The sequence below is a fragment of the Epinephelus lanceolatus genome, chromosome 4, assembly GCF_041903045.1.
Source record: "Epinephelus lanceolatus isolate andai-2023 chromosome 4, ASM4190304v1, whole genome shotgun sequence".
In the NCBI taxonomy this organism is placed as follows: domain Eukaryota; kingdom Metazoa; phylum Chordata; class Actinopteri; order Perciformes; family Serranidae; genus Epinephelus; species Epinephelus lanceolatus.
In genome coordinates, this window is record NC_135737.1 from 34,593,564 (window position 1) to 34,619,518 (window position 25,955).

The following is a 25,955-nucleotide window of genomic DNA, read 5'->3' on the forward strand; positions in this document are numbered from 1 at the left end:
ACACATACATATGCATACTCAAGCACGTTTCTCTGTGTGTATGCGCGCGCTCTTCTGGTAACAAGGTCTCCCAGGCCAGCCAAAGCTCCACACTTGTCCAAAGCACTGTACTTTCATGTCAATTTGCCATTTCACAAGGGGCGGACAGCTCACTGCGCCATTCACAATCTATCCTTGGCCCTGGATGAAAAGTTTCTCTGGCAAAAACTTCTGCATATAAACAACACTGCTGCTATCTCTATCTTTATTTCATGATTCATATGCTCTTAAAATAAAAATTGTATACTTTACATTATTCCATCTAGCAGTTTCCAATTAATTAAATAAAAAAAACATCTGGAGAGCATTCAGAATGCTTTTCGTATGAATAGAAAAAGGTTGTCAGGTCATCATTACATAAATTCCTTTTTTGTATTGGGATTGCTCTTAAAATCTTTTTTGGAATGATAATCTTTTTGGAGTGGGTATTTGAGCCATTGTCAGAGATGGTTCATACAAACAGCAATGTTAAGTGTGCCACATTGCTGCTTCTTAAGATTTTGTTTTGTATCCCTAGCTCTAAATGTTTTTTTTTTTTTTAAGATTATTTTTTGGGGCTTTTTGCCTTTAATGTACAGGACAGAGTGAAATGGGGCGAGAGAGAGAGTGGGGGGTGACATGCAGTAAATGGTTGCAAGCCGGACTCGAACCTGCGGCCACTGCGTTGAGGCATCGCCTCTGTACATGGGGCGCTGGCACTATCCACTACGCTACTGACGCCCCCTAAATGTTTTTCTTACAGTTTATCAAATCAGATTTTTTTTTTTATGCTGATGATAGTCAACTTAAAGTAATTATTTTGATCAAACCAGATGGTTAGATAACTTCATTTACATAGAAAAAAACATGACTTTAGCCTCAATTACACCATTTAACAGAAACATTTGACTATATACAGTCTCTTAGTTTACTTTATATGAGCTAGCCTTTATAAATATACTCTAGATATACCTTTTGATTCTCAATCTAAACACATTAACCATGAGATTATGTCAAAAACCAACACATCTGAACTTCTACTCAGTGAGTGATCCACCAGCTCTGCACTCTCACAGTCATTACGTAAGCCATAGCCTTGGTCGATTGCGACCTCACAGCACCTGGGTATCCATAGCAAGCCAGTAAATTGCTTTGTACAATGCCGTCACAGTCATAGAAAAAAAAACATTAAGCTTCACATTCTTGGACATAAAAGACCATCTCACATTCATAGGCCTAATAAAATAACAGAAGCCACCCACTCACCCTAGCCAGTGAAAGCAATGAGGCTGTCAATGACACTCAAATTAAGGAAATTATGGTTTATTTCAACCTGGCGGATTTCCCATAAATGTGGCTATTATGACTCTATAGGTCGTGCCCACTTTGCACTTGTCATTTCCGTTGCAGAGATTCAAGAAAACAAGGGCTCTCTTGCAAAACAACATTAATCAGGGCAAGCTGTGAGAGCCCCCTAAAGCTTCCATTTAAACATAATCATGAATCATTTCAGAAGCCTGTCTCTGACTGAAAGTAAAGATGACGCCTGAAATGCCATTATGGCTAACTGCATAGGGATCTACATCTGGGGCAACATGCACATCAGTGGGCTCCTATGGTTCACAGCAGAATATCCCGAGAGCTTCAGAAGACTCCCACTGCGGGACAGATTGGTAGACTGTCAGCCTCTTTTGCCTCACTAACTACATAAACTGTTTACAGAAGGGGGGAATCAACAATAGCCTTTCAACAAAAACCAACATGTCAACAGAAAATCGCTAATTTTATAGTGGTGGAATGGATCGGGACAGTGGGTCAAGAACAGGATCCACTGTATTGCTCAAATCACACCAGAACACGTCACTAGGAACGCGTCACCAGCACAACTATTCTTTTCCTATATGGACCGGCACACCCGCCGTGGGCTCCTTTCTTGCGACAAGTCAGGCATTTTTGTAGCAGTTTTTAAATGTGCATAAAAATCAAATATTCCCAACATTTCATACAAAACATGGAATCACACTTTTTGCAAATGTTATGCTTGGCCCAGACAGCCAGTCAAATTAAACAAGATGTGGAATTTACTATTTTTTTTGATGCTGATGGAAGGAACATTGATACAATGACAAATACAGATTATAGCTGCGCGCAGCGAAGGGCCGGGTCCGGGCATTTTAGGCAATTCTGAGCAACAAGACAATTTAGGAATTTAGCAACACAATCTGCCTTTTTCATCAGCTGAGGCTTGAACTCACAACCTCTGAGACTAAGAATCAATTTCTATGTCACTGAGCTAATTAGTCAGTGACAATTCATGTGTAGCTTCACAAACTGACAAAGCCAGACATGCAGGTTTAGCAGCCGTCCATGCATGGAAAAGCAGATTTCAAACCACTGTAAAAAATTCAATTATCGAAACAAAAATCTGAAAATACACATATTGCATCTAGACAGCATGGAGATGTTGGTAATTTATTTCAACAATGATTGATTTGCTTCATAAGTGAAAAACTGATGTTTAACTAGTTGAGCTATGTGCAAAGTGAGAAGCCTCAGAAGGTTTCACACTGAAGTATTGACACTGGATCTTTGTGCAAAGTTTGATTTATTTTCAAGTATGAGAAGGCAGATTTTCTAGCAGAAAAAAGACTTGAAGATGCTGCACAGTGATCAGTCACGTTCAGGCAATTTTAAGCAGTAAGCTGGAGCACAAGGAGATGTTTACATTACAATGTGGATTCTGCACCAGTTGAGGCTCGAATCCGCAACCTCTGGAACCTAAGATGGTCATCTACCGCTCTGAGCTAATTGGCAAGTAGCAACTCAACAGTGGCTTCACAAATTGAGTAAGCCATTCACTGTTGTGTAGGAAAGCAGCCACCCGTGCATGGAAAGGCAGATTTGAAACCAATGTAAAAAATTCAGTTATTAAGACAAAAATCTGAAAATACACATATTGCATCTAGACAGCATGGAGATGTTGTTAATTTGTTTGTAACAATGATTGATTTGCTCCATAAGTGAAAAACTGATGTTTAAAATTACCATTTTTACATTGACTCCAATTGTTCACATTAGAGCAAAATTCAAAATGCTGTCAAAAATTCAGTTTTTGAGATAAAATTCTGAAATTTGCCACACATCATCTACCATGACTCTAGAATTTTGTCTTTTTTTCATGAACATTGAAGATTTATTTAGCAAGAATTTGGATGTATATGTTTACAGTACCGTTTGCAGTCAAACATTTTGATGCACTGTAGGCTCAATTTTTGATAAATCAAAAATCTGAGAAACGTAGTTTTTGTAGGACAGTCTGAAGATGCTCTGTAGCAAGTTTGGTGTCAATTGACTAAAAAATTGTGGGAGGAGATAGGTTTAAGAAGTTTTACAGTTTTTGAAAAAAAAAACAGAGTGATGAACTTCATAATTTTTAATAGGTTTAAATGTACAAAAGTTTCTTCAGTATTGGGGCTACAGTTTGATGAAAGTTGTGAAGTTGTAGCACGTATGCTTGATTTGTTATGAATTTTCAAAGTTTTGAACTTTAGACGCTTGCTGTAGCGCCACCATCAGGTTTGGTGTTTGGTGAGTTTTCACTCATGGGAAGTATGATTTCCTTGGAAGAAGAAGAAGAAGAAGAAGAAGAAGAAGAAGAAGAAAGAAGAAGAAGAAGAATACCTAGGATTACAATAGTGTCCTGGCAGCTTAGCCGCCCGGACCCTAATGAAAGGCTGATGTTGGTGGTATATAATTCAGATGAAGGTCACCCTATTATTCAAATACTACTTGATGAACCAACCCGGTCTCACTATGAAGTCGTCAAAATCCGGCGCTTGGGCAGTGACTTGCAGTGTCAGACACTGACGAAAAGAGCTGTCCTTTAATGTCTGTATTATACGTGGCCAGTCGCCATTAGAATTTAATGATGATCGGTGGCGTCGGGGGGAAACATGGCTGGACAAGAATAAAAGTTAAAGTGGCGAAAGTCTAGGTTGGGTGGTAGTGGTGGTGGATAGGTCCAACAAACACAGACTTTGACTCTGAGGACGGTGTTCAAACCCAAACCCCGTGCTTTTTTCCTAAACCTAACCACATGTGTTAATGTGTTATACCAACATAGTGCATTTAGTTTGAAAGAGACTGTATGTAAACTGTAAATTTAAGACGATGCATGTAACAGGCAGAACTTGAACTTAACACAGCATCCCAGAACGTCAACAACCAACGCACCCCGAATGCCTTTTACGAACATCCATATGTGACGAGGTCAGAGCGAGAATGTGAATCTCTAATTAATGGGCTAGCTAGCCAGTCAGCTGTTGGACTGAGAGAGATCAATTTGAGGGAAGGGGAAATTCATATCCCATGTCATGATAGTTTCATGCATCTCTACGTCTTTGATAGAGAGACCACATTTAAGGGGAGGCATGGTGGAGATGACAGGAGATTAGTTTGTGTCTGTTTTTCTATTCCCAGTTGTACATGCAGCCCCGCTTCACAGGCAGACCGCACCATTTTGCCTAATGCACTATGCCAAGGCAGATTTTGAAGTGGCTCCGCCAGTCCTATGCATCTTGGTGTGATCGGGGCCTTCCTGTAACTGACATCTCCCGATTCCTGTAACTGTATATGATTAAATTAGAGCACTAATAACCTACAGGCAACCTTGATCAGAATGTATTTGAGTGTTGTGTTATTTAACCTGTGGTTTGCTTAAACATATTGTGGTAATATCCTGCAAAAAAAAGAGCACATCATCATAAGTCATGCTGAGCAAAAGCACCCCATTTTAGATGCTGCTTTTGTTGGATTGTGATAGAAAGTGTGTACATGTATTTGTCATTTGTGCATGTGCTGGTTCATATGAGTGTGTCTGTATGGGTGTGTTTGTGTGCATGTGTGTGTATGCTTTTGTATATTTGTGTGGCAACCACTGACAGTAAATACCCACTGAGGGAAGCTGTCATTTGTTCAGATTTTATTTGGATTGTCTATGTTCCCTTGGCAACTGGTGAAGGGGATTACTAAGTACTCTATGTCTGGTCTTAGAGGTCAAGGATAGCTCTCTGTCATTCTCTTTTCTGTGACACACACACACACACACACACACACACACACGCACACGCATACGCACACGCATTTACACTCACAGACATAAAGCATTTTTTGTGCCACTCGCCCCTCTGCTCTTGGTTTAAAATGCAAAGCAGCAGGAGATTAAAAGTCACAGTCCTGGCTGTCGGTCTCAGACTGCCGTTGCCACTGTTTGAAAACACATTTTGTGCAGTCGGTCTGAAGTCAATAAGGTTGCTGGGGAGATAAGGCAATAGGCAGACATAAGAAGAGAAGGTGAAAAGAAAGAGAGAAAAAGAGGCAGAGAATAGCAGACCAGGACAGAAATAGTGAAAGTGGAGAGGTCACTGCGCAACAACTTGAACAAACTAGAACCCACTTATGCTGTATCTCTGTCCATCTTTTTGCATCCCGCCTCCAATCACCCTCCTATCTCTGAGGAGATAAACAGGCTGGAAAAAGCTAAGTCGGGTGACAAGAGCTGGTTTTGAATTTGAGCCTGTTCCAATTGGATTTCTTATTAAACATGCTTTTAGAGATCACTTATTGAAGTGGGGAGTGGACCCACTCTGCTGACACATGTCAACAATGGGGCAGATGGGAGGTGTGGCCAGCCTTCACAAAAGTGATCCAATGAAATGTAATTACTGTGCAACAATGCAAAGTAGGACATCTGCATTTACAGGAGCACAGTGTAAGAATGCAATATTTTCAGAATCACTCAGTGGAATCAGATTTGATGAACTATAAATTATACCGAACCATATGGACAGCTGCAGGGACATTTGAAGACCGGTAAACACTGTAACTGTAAAATGTTAACTACCTCCTAAGCAGGCAAACAGAAAGGCAAATATGCAAATAGATTTAAAGCACACATTGAAAAACACACACTCATTCTGAGATTCTAAACTTTACAATTAAAGAGCAGCAGTTTGAAATTTAAAACCCTCTTTCTTTAATTTAAATGGCTAATCTCACAGATGGGAACATTTCTGCTACATCTTGCCCTTGTCCTAAAAGGAGAAGATACAGTGTGGTTTCAGCAATCTTTTCTAATGGATACAGACAAATAGATGAATAAATAAATTTCACTTTACCTTTTATTTCAAGCCCTTTAAAAAAAATAGAAGATAAGGAACATAAAACCTTAAATTAAAACTTTTTTCAAATTATTCTTATTTTTATTTTTTAATAAACCGCTTCAGGACCTCTACACATTTCTTTTCCAGGCACCACATTAAAAATGACTCCACTCTTCATCCCTTTCTTTTTCTAACTGCAAGAGTCTTAGATAAATCACTAGCCCTATTAACACAAAGATCGCACAATAGGCCCACTACGAAGTCCCTTCATTAAGTTGCCTTTGGTTTTTCGACACGTCGCCAATCAACAGCAGCATCATGCCGCCCCAGTTTGTGATTTTAGAAAGCATGCTGGTGTTCCGGCAGCAAAAGAGGTGTGACTGGCAGGATAGGTAACACAACAGCATCAGCCTCTCGTGTGACATCAACATATGTGTTGGCAGTGCTTTCTAAACAAAATCAATGGCATAACATGGCAATAATAATAATTTACCATCCCTGTTACATGTCGGGTAATCTCATCCCTTGCTTGAAGGGTAAGGAACAGTTGCTGTTCTTCCTCTTTGAGTTAGCTGCTAACTGCTTCTAGCTGCTTTTTAAATCTCCTGGTGGTCGGTCACACATATGATTGTAGAAAACAAGTGTTGGACACTCTGGTTCCATATGGATTTCTTTTATTTTGCATACGTTTCGGCCTCTGGGCCTTCTTCAAGATCAACAAACACTGATCATTGCCAGTGATCAGCACCTCATTATAATTCTTGGTCTGTGTTACTTTAATATTTTAAAATGGTCGGTCACACATAATGGCACACCTGTCCCATCTGTGTTCCCATCCTGTTGGCTGTCCCTTTTACACAGATGTCATTTTGAAGCTGTTGCTACCTCTGCTGCCTGCTTAAAGACTGTCTCCTAATTCCACAGTTGTACATTTTCTAACGGCCAGGTGGAATAAAGGCGCAACATTCCCACCTTGAACAGGCAGTGTGCTAGGGCAATGGAAAATGGACTGTTGAAGGTATGGTGTGGTTGAAAAAGGCATCTACTATATTCCAAATAGGACATTAAAAAAAATGTTTGATTAGTTTAACATTCAAAAGTGTTTGTAGCACCCCGGACAGTGAGGGTCAAATAGAGTCAAAGCATTTTTGATGGCTGAGATTGAAGCCAAAAAGTGGAAATCATGACAATGAAGCAGAACCAACATGAACTCTCAGCAGGAAATTGGAAGCTAATTTGAGGCCCTGTCATCAGTTAAACATATGTTCAAGGATTGGAAGAAGCAACAGATTTGTCTTTTTTTTCTGATGAGTGTAGCTGAAAAGAAACAGACACTATATTGTATAATATGTCACTGCTGCACTGGAAAAAAGTTATGGGAACTGTAGATCACTCAACTTGCCTACCACCTGCTGTAGAAGATGCTAATTTATCTTAGAATATGGACAGTTAACCCCAAAAACAAAGTCTGGGATACCACAGCGAGTTACAGAGGACAGTGGAACAGTGATTAGGCCAGTCGTGACATGGGGTCTTTGGCTGTCCGTATTGAAATACTCCTTTAAACACAGCTCTGTCTGATACTGTTGCTGATTCCTGGATTTGAGCTTTTATCTTCTCTTTTATGTGCTGCTAGTAAACATAACTCCTGATGGTGATATGGTATCAAAGGTAAGTACAACAGTATACTGTATCACCCGTTTTGCTGTGTGTGCCTGTATGGCATGGTGTGTTATAGGTATTGTTTTTTATATTCAAATTTCTCGCCCTAAAGGAAAAGTAGCAAACTAGATTATCATGGCAAGTCATTAATGCAAGATAGTGTGGTGCTAAACGAAAGCTCAATATAGTGGAGTCCATTTTTCAGTGGAGTCTGTGATGGGAGGGTGAAATTTGCTAATGTGGCTTACCTTACTTTTTACCATGGTAATCATGGACTTGTTGGTTGCAATATGATTGTGGACCAACCTTAAATGGAAGTTCAATGGCTGCTCTGTGTGCACCATGGCAACAATGAGCTCCATTGCTTATGATGTATGTGGGTGGTTTTGTAAAAAAAATGCAACCATATTTCTTTAGAGTAACTGACAGATTCAATTGTTCATGTGAAATACCATGTCAGTGTAAGGTGTCCATTAATATACCAGATGCAGACAAATCAGCGCCCACTCCAGGCTAGTCAGCCCACTAGGCAGGACACCGATCACTGACACCATGCTTACACCCAGGGACTACATCAACTCCATCAGAGAGCCCATTCCTCCCTTAAACTTACATAAGTGGTCTCCAACTGTGACCCACCCCATACTGTGTTTCAGCCATAGAGATAATGGTTGCTCAAGTTCTTTCATAGCTGCCACACAAGCAGAAGACATATGAGGATAAATAAAGTGACAATACATCCAACAGCATTTATAATAACATCTGCAAGGACAAACATACATGTACTTAGAGCAAGATCATAAAAGGTGTCAATCCAATCAGAGCTGGGGATTTCAATGTCAACAAGTAGGACATGCATGTAGGAGAACTCCAAAGCTTCCTGTAGTCTCATCTATGTACATGGAGAAGCACAGAACTCTTCCAAGAGCTGATTCCTATGACTCACTACAACAACTCTTATGTACCATGACTGGACTCAAACAGCAGTAAATAAACAACTGTCTTGTTTGGATAGGAGAACAAACAGATTTCCTGGCAAGACAAGGTGACAGGTCCAAGCAAACATAAAACAATCTCTGGGTCAGTACCATAAAGATGTACTGTCGGGGGACTTGCCTCTGATTAGCTATATCCACTGTCAACACCCATATACACACTATCCATCACAAGACATCTATAATATGCGCTAAGCTGCCATGTGCAAACTTCACAAACTTGACTCTTAATTCAAATCCAAACACAGTTTTCTTTAGTTTTGACTTTGTGGGGGATTTACATTGACTGCAGTAACAAAATGCAAGAGTGGAAAGCTCCTTGCTGGCCCTGTTTGTCCTGCCTTTGTCTTTGGCCCATCCAGACCCCATGCTGATATAAGCCCTATGCTTTACCAAGACAGCCTGTCGTTTTTTATGATGAAACCAGATGAGATTTAGAGAGGGATCTGAGGAGAGGCGGGAAGAGGGATGGATTTTTTCTCCTCTGACACCCCAGTGGAGGAACTACAACGTCCGATTTTCATTTCAGAGTAAAAACTCAGGGGAGTCTAAGTTATGGACATGACAACAAACGCTATTTTACTGCCCATGATGCGCTCTGTTTGTCCACCTTGCTCCATCTCTATGATGATTCTCTCCCCGCCTGTCTGGCTGACGTGCTTAGTTGTCTGCTTGTGGATCGTTGCGTCTGTCTGCCCATCTATCCGTCTTATTGCGAGTCAGTTTGTCTTTCAGCTTGTCCCTGTGTTATTTTGTACCTCAGTCTTTATGCCTGTCAGAAGCTGAAGAAGTACAATGTAATTTTTTTTTTGCCTTTGCCATCGACTGCCCGCCCTAATAATGGATGCAATGTTCAGTTCCCTAGCCAATGTGACTCATTCACATGATCTATCCATCTGCTGTTTTTGAACCACAATCACCTCCCTTTGCATTCCTTCTGTGGTGATAGTATTGAATGTAGCCCTCTGTGCCTCAGAAATAGCTTTACATTTGTGGTGTCATTAAATGCCTTTGTTGGCAGATCATTTGGTTGTTCATTATGTGGGATAGTTTTATGAGCTGTCCCCTGACTTGTGCAATAGTCATGCTTGTGATACATGCAGATAATTATCCAGCAGCAATCATCTCTCAGATGGTCAATAACAATATGACATTAGGCTGATGGAGCGAAGGTATATACTGTGTTATTGCAACTCAATAGGGATTTACATGAGACCATATACTGAACCTCTGTTGTGCTTCATGAGGAGGAGGAGGAGGAGGGGAAGAGGGAGGGAGGTTGTGTAATATTATTTTTGTGGTTTGAAGTGGAAGGAGAGGTCTATGTTGTGGCCATGGGGATGGACATAAAAACCACATACCCATGTTATTCAAAGGGAAAAAAAGAGATGTGAAGACCGAAAAGCATGATTATGGGAAATAGGAATGCAATGCATTTCTGGAGCCCTGGAGACACACACAATACTTGTTCTATGTTTCTGTGCCTATGTTACATACACTGCACTACTATATATACATAAAGACTGCAGGCAATGCCCACACAAGGCACATTACATATGATAACCCCGTCAGTTCTCTACTACAGCTTGGTTATGTTTTGTTTTGTCAACAATTCATCTTGAGCTGCATGGAGTGTGTATCTCAAAAACATAGATTTTTTTGTTTGGAAGCATAAATTACATTTCAAAGTCTATGTGTTTCATGTTTCAAGTACAGCCGAGTTAGTCTACTTCTTGTGTATAGTGCCAAGATCCAAAGAATACAAATGTGCAGAATCCACTCTCACATTACTTAATGATAAACCTATTCTTAATTTTTTCTGTGGCATATGAGAGACTATTATTGCAAGACAGCAATACTTGTGCAGCTCCTCAGTCCAAGAAAAATTTCCCTACGAGGACAATTAGGTATATCATATCGTATTGTATGATATCATAGATTCATAGCAAGATCAGTTGTCTCGCTCCTGGGGGAACTCGGAGTGCGGGGAAAGAGTTTGAGGAAGACAGTGAAGAAAATGTCAAAAGAAGCAGCTAGATCTAGTCAGTGGATTTGGATGAGGAAGAATAATGTCAGTTGGGGGCCAGCGGGGGAACTACTAGGCAGGCTACATAACCCCTTGAGATCAGGTGAAGAGATCCACCAATCAGTCCTCTCAGGAGAAAATCCAGGAAGAGGAAGATTATTTGAGTGTGGGAGTGGCCTATTTGAATCCCTTTTGTTTGAGACCATGCTGCAAGGTGAGTGTGTTCACTTATTCTGTGAGTTTATCTTTTCTATCTCCTTTAACTTTAGCTTAAATTGGAGTTATGATATGTAGTGTGTGAAATAGGGTATGGTGAATGTGCTAGGAAAGGTAGTATCGGCACGGTCACTACCTGGAGCTTGCATAAACGGAGCCTGGGTTTGTTGAAGGTGGCAGTGCTGTTTGGGCTGAGAAAGCCTGTGAGTTTATCCTCTCTATCTCCTTTAACTTTATCTTATTTTGGAATTATGATATGTAGCATGTGAAATAGGGTATGTTGAATGTGCTAGGAGAGGTAGTATCGGCACAGTCGCTACCTGGAGCTCGCATAAACAGAGCCTGGGTCTGTTGAAGGTGGCAGTGCTGTTTGGGCTGAGAAAGTCATGTGTAAGTAAGGTAAAGGAGGTTGTTGGGTTGGTGCGGGGAGCAGTGAGAGCTGGCATTAGGGGAGTGTCTCTGGGACGCCAGAGATCACTGATCACTGTCTAGCCTCCTGGAGGTGTCGTGGGACCAACTAGATGAAACACTGGTGAGAGGAGGTTCCCACATGATGACCCCAAAGACGTGTTAGTTATCACTGCTCACTGGTCTGTATAGTTAAGCCTTGCCATAATAGCTTATCATAGGGCTTAGGAGATTATTCACTGAGCACTGATCCTTTATCTAGAGCACAAATTTCTTGTGTTTATTTGAATTGCATCACATCATATCATATCGTATTACAGGTTCACATTTTACGGTACTATTAAACAGACCGTTGGCCAAAAAGGAGTGTCAGCACTTTGCCTGGAAAAGGGAAACCAGCACCCACTTCTGGAGCCAAACCTGGGAGAGTAGCTCACCAACAAGCTGATGTCCTGGCCCGGTGGAGCACAACCTGACCGAACAATATGTAACTGGTCCCAGATAAGCAACAGAAAAATGGACTGATTTACAGTCGTCGATGTTGGTACTTAGCTAGTTAGCTACTTTTCCCCATGAGAATAATGTATCCTAAACTAAAGTCACATTCCTGGAATCGACTATTTGACAAATAATGATTACAGCTAAGTATAAGAATGCATAATGATGCTTCATTGGTGCATCATCAGTGGCCATCACTGTACAATTGAAAAAGTATAGTCCACAATGAATGCATTTTTTGCCATATTATGAGTCTACCACCAGCAGGTCAAAAATCATAAGCCTATTGTAGCCCCATCTCCTTGTTTTTAGCTGGAAGTAGTGGGATGCAGCACGGATATTTGCTGCAATAGTAAACAGTGAGCCATAAAAGCACATAGTTTACAGAGGTGCAGTTTCAGTTCAGCTCAGCCAATCAGAACTTTTAGACAGACTTTTAGGATCCCTTTTGAAATACAGCACTGCAAAAACAGTAACATTCTGTGAAACTCCAGATTGTGGAGTGGAAGTTGAGAGTAAGTTGGAGGAGGATGAGGAGGATAAGGAAGAAGAGACTGACGATGTTTACAGCATCCCAACAGCCTTAGGCACAATTACATCCATTACTGTGTTTCAGCGAGAAGTGGAGGAAGATGAGGGGATGAAAGAGACCAGACAAAGGATAGGAAAGAGGGAGAGAATGGAGAAGGTGGTGGGAGGCTCGCTGAAGGAGGAGACAGGGGAGTGCAGGACAAAGAGGGAGTAAATAAGAAAATTGAAAGGGAAAAGACATAAAGGGAGGAGATAATAATAATATTGTCGCCAAAGGGCAAAAATGTGACGATCAAATCTTTCATCCTTATTGATTTTGCTGTTGGACATTATAGTGGTTTCATACAGGGGTCAGAGGACAAATGAGTGGGACTGGTAAACTGCTTTATGACTGTGACGCATGCTGCATGGACAAACAGAAACACTGACAGAGAACAGAGAACAAACTGGACACATATTGTACATATGGCTAATGCTAACATGCTGCAGATTTCTATGTATCGGAGTAGGGAGACAATAGTTGTAGCTACAGTATGTTTGTGAAGCTTTGGAATAAGCTGTAAATGAGCTCCCAGAGATCTCTGGGTGCACATACAGTACAGTATAAATCCACCAGCATGGTGTTAGTGTGCGGAGAGAAAAAGTGGTAATGGTCATTTCTTTTCAGCCTCTTTGTACTTGCACAGCTTCAAATTCCCTCATATCAAAGTATTAATTTGGGGTGTTTGTTAGACTCTCTTGCTTCCATCTCTTTCTCTTTTTCCTTCCCTCTCTTTCTCTTTTTCCTTCCCTCTCTTTGCTCTACTAGTTTGTGTTCATGTTGTGCCCTACTTCTCATCAGTCAGTTCAGTTAATCGATAAACTGGGAAGGGTTATATCCTCAAGGAGAACATGTGCTCCAATTTGTGCTTGTATGTGTTGGGTATTTTTGTGTCTTGTGCTAAATGTGGTCTAGACAATACTGCAGTTTTCTATTCGGATATTCATAGCTGTTTTCAGGTATGGGTGTGTATACCTCTTCTAAGTCTATACTTTTTTATTGTTGCATCATTGTGAGGCTTGAGGCAAAAATACCATCAATAAATCGTAATAACAGGTCGGACAAGAAAAAAAAAACAGAAAACACCTTCAAGAAACTAATATAATTTTGAATGTCTTGCTAAATAATGCCACCAACTGAAGTCAACCAAACAATGTTTTCATTTATTCATTTTGCCTGTTTATTCCTTTTTCAGGGTCATGAGGACAGAAGCTTTTTTTTTTTTTTTGTTGTTTCAAAAATTGCATGCAGGTAGCAAAAACTAATGGGATTTTAATTTCACGGACACTTTCACTTTGAATTCTGGAGTTTACATGAGTCTACAAAACATCTGTTTAACAAAAGAAAAAGACATCAGTTATATCGACAGAGTTCACCAAATTCTGCAAGCAACAAGAAACTTCTTTTCACTCAATAAGTGACATTATTTTACCCTTTTAAATAACCGAAGCTTTTAGGTAAAGGGGCTGACTAAGTGGCTGAATTCTCGCCTTCAGCATTTTCAACATTCTTGTTTGAAATGTGCGAGCACTCATGTGAGTGTCGCTAAACTGTGTGCTACATGATTAGAGCAGGTTTGAAGCCTCGTAATTCTCCTGACTAATCGAGACGATGTGTGACACCACGCCTCATATCAGCTTCAGTGTATCATCCTGGCACTGTGAAGCAATACACACACACACACACACACACACACACACCAGCCTCTAAGATACACACACACACACACACACACAATGCCAGACCTGGGTGAATGGCACCCTAGGTGGTTGCCTATGTCGCCTAAAGGAAGCTCCACCACTGGACACATACCCTGATCACAGTAGTCAGTTCACTTCTTTGCTATTACATTCACAGTGTGTTCCATACCATCTTATTTTCCACAGAGAACAACATCCTGTGTCTGTAATCATTTGTGACATAATAGCTTGGCTGGGTAAAAGCATCCATCGATTCTGTAGAACATAAATACATATTTTTATTTTCAATGTCATTCACCGTCAGCCTCGATTATTAATGCCATTGTTGAAATAATAACACATTTCACTTTAATTATAGACTTAGAAAACCAGAGGCAGCACACATACAGTATATTTTATTGTACACAAAGCAACACAAGCACAGTCTTTACAACCATTATCTTAAGTCACCCATTTTTTATGTGATGATGACTTCATAAAGACCCCCCTCACACCCCCACACACACACACACACACACACACACACACACACAGGAATTCAAATACATGGATGCACAGACACGGAGCAGCAGCACATCCATCTCAGTAAGTCTTCATTATGGGTGATGTGTCTACCATGCACTGCTTTATATTTAATAGTGATAAATATAGCAGAGTGTTCATTGCTGTTTCAGGACATGGGGCATACATTAACAGGAAAAATTATGTGTGTATATATAGCAGGTTTATAGTCTTTATCCTGTCATCTGTGTCTCAGCTGTGTGATTAATGTCCTTATTTAGAGGCTGATTCAGACCTTGACATAAGAGCTGTAGATTGGTACAAAAAGTCTCGCTATTACTTTTAAACATTCTGATTTACAGATTCTCATTTTGCAGTGGGTTTACAGTAGGTGAGGACCCAGACATATTGGATAGGAAGAAGAGAAGTACAAGCCTCCGTGTCTTTGTGGCTGACAGTTATTGTGGTGCGGTGAATCCAATGTGTGGGTAGTTTGCAGTGACAGCCAAACATGGAGGTTGGAGACCAAAAGTTTTAACATAAACTAAAAAATATGAAGCAAAACATTTTGAAAAGGATGTTGTGAATCCAGCAGCTTCTTTTATGCTGCTAATAGGGAACTGAATCTCAACTGATCCCACTTTGTTTTCAACATAGAGTTTTGTATATGTGCAAAAAGTTGCAAAAACATTGGTACAATTATTTAACATTAGAAAATGTCAGATTGAAAAGGTGACATAAAATAGACAATAGAAATAATGAAATAAAGTAAAGGTGGTGGCACGCTGGTACAGTGGTTAGCATTGTCACCTCATGGCAAGAGGGTTCCTGGTTTCAAACTCAGGGTGGGGGGCTCGAACCCTGGAGTGGGGGAGCCCCTTCTGTGCAGAGTTTGCATGTTCTTCCCCGTGTCAGTGTGGGTTTTCGCTTGGTACTCGGCTTCCTCCCACAGTCCAAAGACATGTAGGTTAATTGGTGACTCTAAATTGTCCGTAGGTGTGAATGTGAGTGTGAATGGTTGTCTGTCTCTATGTGTTAGTCCTGTGATAGTCTGGCGACCTGTCCAGGGTGTACCCTGCCTCTCACCCAATGTCAGCTGGGATAGGCTCCAGCACCCCCATGACCCCCTGACAGGATAGGCAGTTACAAAAAATATACATAATCACACTTACAGCCTCAGCACAGCAACAATATATATTTTATTTTTAATATTTTTAATATCTTAGGGTGCTTTCACACCTGCCCTGTTTGGTTGGCTTCAATTGAACTCAAGTTTGTTTGCTCCCTAAGTGTGGTTCGTTTGGGCAGGTGTGAAGGCTCCATGACATTGGTCCGACAGCCCATTAGTCCGACGTCCTGTTGTTCCAATATGTGATTATACTAGGCTATACTGTATTTGTGTACCATAGAGGATCAGCAAACGCAACAAAAGTAGGCTACTGGTCGAAATACAAGTGCCATAGAGAGGAGAGAATGAAACACCATAACCTCCTGTTATTAACTCTGGGGTCCGGGTTGTGTGGGGAGCTCTCCGCGGTGCTGAACAGCTCCCGGCGGGCATATTTCTGCCTTGATGGTGCGCCGCGACCGGCTCTGGGTCAGCTGGGAAAGGCTTGAGGCGAAGCAGGCTCACGGCTTATGTGTTTGCCACTTTCTTTTTCATTTTAACCCACACCATGATCTTTTCCTGACCCTAACCAAGTGGTTTTTGTGCCTAAACCTAACCAGACCTTAACCACAGGGCATCATGATGATTTCGGAACAACAGGACTTCGGAACAATGGGTTTAATATGGTCGGAACAATGGGATGTCGAACCAATGGGTTGTCGGAATAATGGGCTGTCGGACCAATGGGCAGACCCTGGTGTGAACACAGCAATAGCACTTGGGTGCACACCAAAGCAACCAGACTGAGACTTTCATGAAGAGGTGGTCTTGGTCTGGTTACAACCAAATTGTAGCACGGTTCATTTGTCGTGAGAACATGTTCCGACCTCGATCCGAACCAACTGCAGTCACATGACACATTGTTTGGGTTAAACATGAGCATGTTACAGTCCTGGAGGATTATTAATGTGCACCTCCTCCTGTACTGCCTTAATATGCACATTCAGCACATCCAATGCATCAAAACATTGTTTTCTAGTTGGAGCCGCGCCTCGTTTTCAAACTGTATGGTTTGACTAAAATGAACAATGACAGCAATATAGTCCACGATGAGCAGCGCTAAAATCAACCTGCATAGTTGTCCCTCCATTGTGACATTAGAAAGTGTCACATTTATCTTGCAAGTGTACTCTTCTTCAACGTTTTGTTTACTTCCTGGATTTTTCCCAAATGGAAATTCAGACAAATCAAGAGCAGTTTTCTTGTGCAAGCATTTGATCTGGTCCGCTTGTAAATGCTGCCGTGAGAACATGAACCAACTCTGGGCAATTATGCAACTTTGTAACAAAGTTAGTCCCTGATTCAGACCAAAGCAAGACAACTATAGGTCTGAAAGCACCCTTAGACATGGTAGCATAATGGACATTTTATTTCAATTTTTTCTTTATTTTATTGCTTTATATTTACATACTTTATTCTTACTTCCTATAATTCTCTACTCTTTACATCGGAGTGACTGTAACAAATCACAAATTCCCCTCTGGGATCGATAAAGTATTTCTGATTCTGATTCTAATAATACAACGTGCTGATCTGACCACTGTGGTGTTTTTCAAGACATTGTGCCATATGCAGGCATTTAAAATCATGCTGGGCTTTATAGTTGTCAAGTAAGTTTTGAGTTCTTATAGTAAAACTTTACAAGTGTAACAGTATCACACCACAGTTTCAGTGGAAAACATCCCAAAGAATGCTGCTGACTGACATCTAGACTTATATCCAGACCCTGTATGACTTTATAGAGCACATCTCTTGTAGCTTCCCACAATATAATTTCTTTTCTTCTCAGTGGGTGACTTCCCTGCATTCTGATCTTGGCTCAGTGGCAAAGTTTGTAGAAAGAAAAAAGTCAGAAAAGGCTAGGGCTTCATGTTGCTAATAGATCTGGACAAACCACAGGAGGCCACTCTCTCCCACAGTTTAATGCACCCACTGAACCAAAATAACTGAAAGGTTAAAATATGAGGCACATACAGTACACGATGCATGTGTACACACAAATGCACACACAGACAGTAACGTCAGGAAAGCCAATTCAACTCACAGTTACAAAGTTATCTGTTGAATCACTTACAGAACAGCTGTAACAAGGGAATATTTTCGTCCCAACACACCCAGAGACACACTAAGGGGGCTTTCACATCAGGGTCACAGGCATGCATCCAATTACACTTGACCCCGAAGTCTTGTTTGTTTTATTAGTGTGAACACTGATGGCAGCGCAGCTCACCACAGACAGCCTCAGTTCCAGCTTTACTGCAGCCTTCAATGTGCAGTGAAAACTCCAGCAAGAGAGGGAGAGCTCCGCCGTTGTACTCGGGGACAAGTGCATATTAGGTAGGAATCAATCGAACCTGAATCAACCTGAACCAATTGATCCTCCGCTATGTCCCACCCCCGAACGCAGACTGGCTAATCATATCGTAGCATCGGGCCGGCTCAGACCAGGGTCCGACAACAACACAGCTGTGCTCCATTGACTCTAATGCAGTCATTTCAAATTTCCTTCATTTTCAGGCTGGTTTTGTGGATTTGGAGCTAAATGTTGTGTCTGGGGCACGTCGTGTATTAATGATACTCGTTACCTGGAGAGGTTGGAAAAAGATATACGTTTCTTCCCTGTTCCAAAACCAAAATCAAACCCTGAAAAGTGTAGGGTTAGCTAGCTAGCTACTGAAGATATAGCCTACTGAATGTATACACATGCTGCTTTTGCTTTTTAATGGTTATAACAGTGAAAAAAAGACCGACCCTGCTGTACAGGAACCAGTGAAGGGAAGCAGGGAAACTTTGCTGATATTCAACCAGCTGTGAGTCATCACAGTGGGCGCAGATGAATGTTGTTTGACTGTTCTTTGACATTTCTCCAAAAAATATGATAATATTTCTTCAGGGAGTGCAGTTAGTTACGGTGTGGGCTCCATGCTTACTCTGACAGCTTGTCGGACCATCACAAAGGGGCGGGGCTTAGCGGAAGGTCAATTGAGGACCAATGTGATACTAATGTTATCTTTCTTGAGCATGGGCACGAGTGGATGGATAGAATACATCTATTTAAAAAAATGTATACACACTGCTTTTCATGTTCTCAGGCTTTTAGTGGTTGGCTCTCGCTGACAGCTAATGTGGCAGAGATGTTACCTTGGCTCCATTTTAACTGTCACATTCACAGTTTATCTCCGTCCCACCACAAAAGTCCATGTTGTTGACAATCGGCTCACCACTTTAATCTTGTTGCGCATCCGAGGCCACCGCATCTAAATGAAAGCACATGAGCATCATGGCAAAATGTGAATTTAACCACTCTGATGTGTAAAGCTCTCATCTTATGGCAGAGGTTTAAATCAGCACAAATCTCTCTGACAAGAATGAAAGCCATGAGCGCAATTTATTGCAAACAGGATTTAATCTGCTCATGCATTAAATTGACTCCTGATCCTGGGACACACGGCTTTCTCAATAAAGCAGTGTCTGCTCTTAATTAAGCTAACATGAGGCAAATAAAATAAATCTGTAAAAAATATATATATTCAAATTGAACAACATTGTCTTAGGCAATCCTTACCCAGACGGAATAATTAAAACCACTTCAATTTGACAGTTCTCTGCCCCCTTTTTCCCTTCTCCTCATTCCCTGTGTTTGTCCCTATCTTTTTCAGCATGCAGACTTACACAATTAGCCCCAGTCCAGAAGGTAGTGGGCTTAGCAGCTGGAAAGATGGAGATACAGAGTTTCCACTGGAAGACAGGTTTGTCTTTTTTCAGCTGTTCTGCCTGCTTGAAAATGAAGACATGACATCATTTCCATAAACCAAGTTGAGCATTTTTGGGAAGACATTTAGAAGATTGTTTTTAATATATTCTTACAAAGGTTACCTTATACAAAAAATGTGTTTATACAAAACAGTATTTGTCATTAGGAAATTGTGCTACTTTCAGGCATCAGTGTACCCATCATCTGTGTGTGTGTGTGTGTGTGTGTGTGTGTGTGTGTGTGTGTGTGAAAGATTGATGGTGTAGTGCTAATCCAAGAGTGGTGAGTGGTGACTGCAAAAAGGTGAAGGACTTTTATAATGGCCAAATCTTGTACACAAATAAATAAGAAAAAAAAAATATGCTGGATGAGTTTTAGATTGTGACTAGAGAAATTAATGCGTGGCATTAAATTACTGTCATCCCTACATGCAGGAGGTGTTATTCATCATGTGACGGTCGGGGAGTCTGCCGGCTTGACTCATATTCCAACATCTTGGTTTGATGCATGTGCTTTGGTTGCATATTTACTCAGGTTTGTGGTCCTTGTCTGAATATGGGCTGTTTGCTAACTGTTGGGTAACAGTTGGGTAGGAGGCCTGAACCAGCAAACAGATTGTGAACACTGATGAACAGCATGCTTGCCTTGAACCTGCAGAGACTAACGTTGCAAGGTGTGTGTTTTTTAGTGCCATGGAAATGTGTGTGTGTATGTGTGTGTCATAGTTCCCTCTCAAGAAATACCAGATGGTGGAGGCACAGCAGAAGGGAAAACTGTCATTATTTTAGGCTTAGACTCTGTACCAATGTATCTGATAACCTGTGTGTGTCCCTACGAGACAGAGACAGAAATGTAGAGATGAGCTGATAGAAAAAGACACAAAATGCCTTTGATATAATAAAATAAACACATGATCGATGCCAAACAATGATTGTCTCAACAGTGCTAATTCGTCCCAGTAGGAACTGATGATGATGGCGATGATATTGATGATCAACTTTAACTTTTGGCTTCAATTTCACTACGATAAAATTATATTAAAATCATAAAATAATAATAATAAAAACTGCAGATTAAAATGAATGCAATCCAATTATGATATCAATTGTTGTAATGGTTTGGAATCGATAATAAAACACAGTGGCTCACCTCACCCCCAGGGCTAATATCACATTATTATCATTAAAGAGGGCAGATTGTGTAACCTCCTCATAAAAAACCCACACACACATATAGGCACGCTTTGGTGTGTATATGTGCACACACAGATCAAATACATGGGATATGCACATGCACATAAACCACAGATGATAAAGCACACATGCAAACTCTCTCTCACACACACACACACACACACACACACAGATGACAGGCATGACATTGAGATAAGGATCTAATGAGGCACAGTGAGAAAAAGTGATTATGAGAATCTAGTGTGAATGTTTCATTTCTTCAGCCTTGTGCAGAACTTCATTAGACTACTGTTAAGAAGATAAGGCGTTCAGATTCAGTTCCAGACAGATAAGAAAAATGTGCTTTTCTACACAGATCCAATTCTGCATCAGCATCCCTATGCAGAAAGGGAAGCGCACCTGAAATGAGGATAATGCAATTTAATGGTTCCTGCAATTAGGAGACATTTGAGATTAAAAGTGCCCTCAATGTGTCCTGTTTGTAATCAGTCATTTAAAAAGAAAAAAATAAGTAAATAAATAAAAATAGGTACAGCTGTGCAGAAAAAAGTGCACTGTGGGTGATACACTGCAAACAGCAGCAACCGAAGTGGGGTATTACAGTAAAATAGAGGCGGAGTGAAGTGGAGTTGGGGAATGGATAGTGAGATAAAGTGAGGTGTGGACAGAGGGAGGGAGGGATGGAAAGCTAAAGAAAGGATTAGCCATGCGGCGAACCGGAGAGGTTGAATAGGTAATGAAGGAGACAGGCCAGTAATGCATGAGAATAGGATAGAGGGGCTTAGCAGGAGTCGTGCAGTGCATTGATTACCTCTGTCTGTCATTAGCTATAGTCCCTATACCTAAAGGGTTGGTGGTGGTGGTGCGGAGGTGGTGGAGGGATGTGGGGAACCAGAAGAAGGACAGCTGAGGTTCGAGTTGTCAGAGCAAAAATAAATAAATAAAAGCAGAAGAATACACAAGAACTACATAAAAACACAGCCTGTGCTTTTGACCCAATGCCTGTAAATGCACATGTGCACCGGGTGACTTTATGTTTACAAACCCTCCCGCAGCATGTATCGCTGCCTTCTCAGTGGGTTTTATAAGATGTCGGGCCAATTTAATGCTTATAATGTTTTATTTCATTGGGACCGTAAAATGTAGTGTCATATAGTGGCACTCTGTAGCCATAAAGAGAGCAGATGTGCTTGCTGCTCTGCCACACCTGCTTTGTGGACTGGAAAACGAACCGGTGAACCTGACTGCTTCACACAAGTGAAACATTCCAGACAAGTCAAGGCCTCAGCCAGACCACTTGTCATCATGAATAGATACAAGCATGTAATGGTTGTGTGTAGAAAAAGTGTGAGTCCACTGTATCTTGTTGTAGGTTCCTGTCTGTACAGAAGAAATCATACTGTCATAGTGTGAGTCATTGATTCAGCTGTTAACCAGTCTGGCTCTATTTTGATATTTAAATGAACTGTGAAAATGGTTAAAAACAGAAATGGGATTACATAGATTGTTGGTACATTACCTCTAGTAACCTTGAGTGGCTGTCGTGCTTATGACGGGAGCAAATGAGGAAGTCAGGCAACATAGTGTAAAGACTGACAAAGTCCACTTAGGATGGTAGGAAAGGGAAGTGGATGGGTCAAACACACACAGGACTTTTTTCCAGGAAACCAGTGTTTGTGTCCCACGTGAAACCAATGTACAATGTAATGTAGTAAGTGACCACATACCTACATGTGACGTATGTGATGTATGTCACATGGGATTCATTACCTTAGTTTTGGTGCAACTGACAACCCAGTCTGATTTTGTCGCTGAATATTGGCGCATGGGCAGTGACTTTCATGTCAGACACCAACAAAAAAAGCTGTCCTTTCATGTTGGCATGATATGCAGCTGGGTACCGTCAGTATCTCAGGGTGCCTGACGGTATCAGGGGGAAACACAGCTGGACAATAATGTAAGTGAAGGGGGAGACAAGTCTGACTAGGATGGGGGGAGGGGTGGTGGATGGATCCAACAACCTAGGGATCCTTGGCAGAAACATTTTGAGCATTGAGCACTTAATTTCCTGCATTATGTGGAATTTTTATGCATCAATTTGAGCCTTCCCTGCATCAGTTTATGGTGTAATTTTGGAGGGGCGCTAATTTAGGAATTGTCCCTGTGGGTCGAACTACAGGGTACCAATGTATGACCTATGTGGTGACATGGGTTGGAGGTCTTGTTGGATATTTTGCCTGTACTCAAAAATCCAGATGTATGCATTATGGACAGTTGTCACTGACAGGATGTTATTTATGCATGGAGCATATACACATAAACACACATTGTAGATACTTGGTTTGCCTTTGTTTAATTAAAACCATAATTCAGGAGTAAGACACAACTGAATTGTACAAAACACTGTAAGACCTCACTGCACTAATGATAGTACTCACAGGAAAGCAGTTTAACAAAGCAGACAAACAAACACATGTCAGAACACAACTTAATTGTGACATTTTCAACAGACCCAGTAAATCAGAGTGTGGTGTGACTGGGTTCACAAATTCTAGCAATCTTCGATATTAACTGCTGTCTGCAAAAGTTGCCCTCTTAAAGCACCTCTTATAGCAATGAGTGGGTGGTGGCCATTTTCTGCTCTGACTTGAGAGCCAGCTTAATCTCCCAGCATGCTCTAGTGGCCCAGCGGGGGTCCTCCACTTTGCTGAGAGAGGTGGCCAGTGAGCTGCCTGTTGCCCAGCGACTTTGAAACTGCGCAAAGTGTCTGACTATTTGTGCTTGTGTGACGGTGTATGTGTGCTTGGTGAGTCATGAGTGCCAGGACAGAATTAAACCACACAGACAGGGCTAATGAAGAATTCAAAGGGACCTGAGCTGATGCAGGACAACTGCAAACACACACGCACGCACGCGCACACACACACACACACACACACACAGTCTGAGCCATATACAGTCCCACAGCTTGGGACTAGCTTGGAAGGGTTGTTAAATGAATTCTCAGAGAGGGGTCTTTTTACAAGGATGTTGTTTTGCAGCAGTAAATGAATTAGCTAAACAGCAATGCACAGACAGCCACTAAGCTCCCATCTGGCTAGTACTTTACATGGAGGCCTGTCTGAACACTTCCAGGAGTACCAACCTATTGGTGTCATGTGTATGTGTGCGTGGGTGGGTGGGAAAATAGAGCAGCAACAAGTAGAGGATAACCTGGGGTCGCCAGTTTTGCTATTATAAATAAAATCTACTCAGAGAGGAGTGCGTAACACTGATCTGTCATGATGTTTTATGCCTGAGGTCATACTGACCCAAATAACACCTTTTAGTCTGCAGTGTACACAGGACTTTCAAAATAGCCCAAAGCTATCATCATAATAATGTTAACCAATTGTTCATATGAATTTAGGCAAGGTCTTTGCTCTGATTTTGCTGTGAACTTTAGGCCAAATTTGAACATTATCTAAAACAGGCAAGAATAACTCAAATACATCCAGGACTGACCAAGATAATCATGCTGTACAACTTTATATGCAACTGCCTCGTTCAGTCGACTGTGGGAAATAGGTATTTTACTGCTTACAGTAAGTGAAGGCTTTAAAAAACTACAGCCAAACAAATGGTATAATTTGCAATATATCAGAAACACAGAGGAAGACATTTCAAGCTTGTTGGACACACATGTACACACTGACACCTGGAATGGTCAACAGAATTTGCCAATAACAAAAATGGGCTGCAAAATTCATTAATGTCATGACACACAATTGTAGTATTAACTTTCAGGGCTGTGTTGACAATACACAGTTCCATCCATCCATCTATCCATTTTCATCCGCTTATCTAGGGCCGGGTCGCAGGGGCAGCAGGCTAGGGCAAAGCACCCCAGACGTCCCTCTACCCAGCAACGCTTTCCAGCTCCTCCTGGGGGACCCCAAGGCATTCCCAGGCCAGATGAGAGATGTAGCCTCTCCAGCACATTCTGGGTCTGACCCCGGGCCTCCTACCAGAGGGACGTGCCCAGAACACCTCTAGCGGGAGGCACCCAGGAGGCATCCTGATCAGATACCCGAACCACCTCAACCAACCCTTTTGACGCAAAGAGCAGAAGCTCTACTCCGAGCTCCCTCCGGATGTCTGAGCTCCTTACCCTATCTCTAAGGCTGAGCCCAGCCACCCCACTGAGGAAACTAATTTCAGCAGCTGGTATCCATGATCTAATTCCTTTGGTCAGTACCCAGAGCTCATGACCACAGATACACAGTTACATATGCCATTCCAACTCAGTGACCATTTAAGTCATCAAAAACATCAGTTGTGGCTATTTAGCATTTCAAACTGGATGTTGTTTAACTTCTTGTTGATGAGTACACATAAATTGTCATCATAGCTGATTCATCTTCCAATTCACCTACCATTGGCAGAATTAAACCATTACTTTCTCTCCCTGTTCCTGAAATTCTGAAACTTAATCTATTCATTTCTTCCAGATTTTATTATAGTAAAATTCTCCTTTCCTTTCAGCTTCACTTATCCACCAAAAGCCTGCAACGTGTTGGAACAGCGCTGTTAGAATCCAGATTGTTCCAGGAAATTTAAGACATCACACCGGTCCTCACCTTTCGACACCGGTTGCCCATACATGCCAGAGCCAATTTTTACCCTGACCTACAAAACTGTGCTTGGTATAGCACTGCCTTTCAGCTCTCATTTAAACCTTATGTACACCTCCACGCATGGACTCTTGACTCCAGTAAGAGTGCTTATCCATTCCAATATTTCCCTCCTATGGTGCTTATCTTGGGAACAGTCTCCTCTTCCTCATTAGAACAGTTCCTTCAGTGGAGGCCTTCATGGCTTGTCTCACCTGCTATCACTTCCTGTAACCTGCCCGTACCTTGTTGGTTGGCTCAATATCTGTTTATTTTTTTTATCCCCAATCTTTTCTTTTTTAAGCTTATTGTTTTTTCTCTCTGAATATTTACTTTCACTACTTTCATTTTAGTATCGCTCGAGGTGTTGACTGGGGTCACATGACTGGGACTTGAGTCATACTCCAGTTACAAATTTCATGACTTTACACT

At 41.4% G+C, this 25,955-nt stretch overlaps 2 long non-coding RNA genes across 2 annotated transcripts in view; both read right to left on the minus strand.

Annotated features, from left to right (window-relative positions):
- The window catches only part of LOC144462752 (uncharacterized), a 244,503-nt gene that overhangs the window by 158,371 nt on the left and 60,177 nt on the right, over positions 1-25,955 (minus strand). The window lies entirely within an intron of this gene.
- LOC144462751 (uncharacterized) lies at positions 17,067-19,690 on the minus strand. Its single transcript, XR_013490974.1, has 2 exons — positions 19,597-19,690; positions 17,067-19,181 (listed from the first exon to the last, which is right to left on the minus strand). It is a non-coding gene; the product is annotated as an uncharacterized LOC144462751 (long non-coding RNA).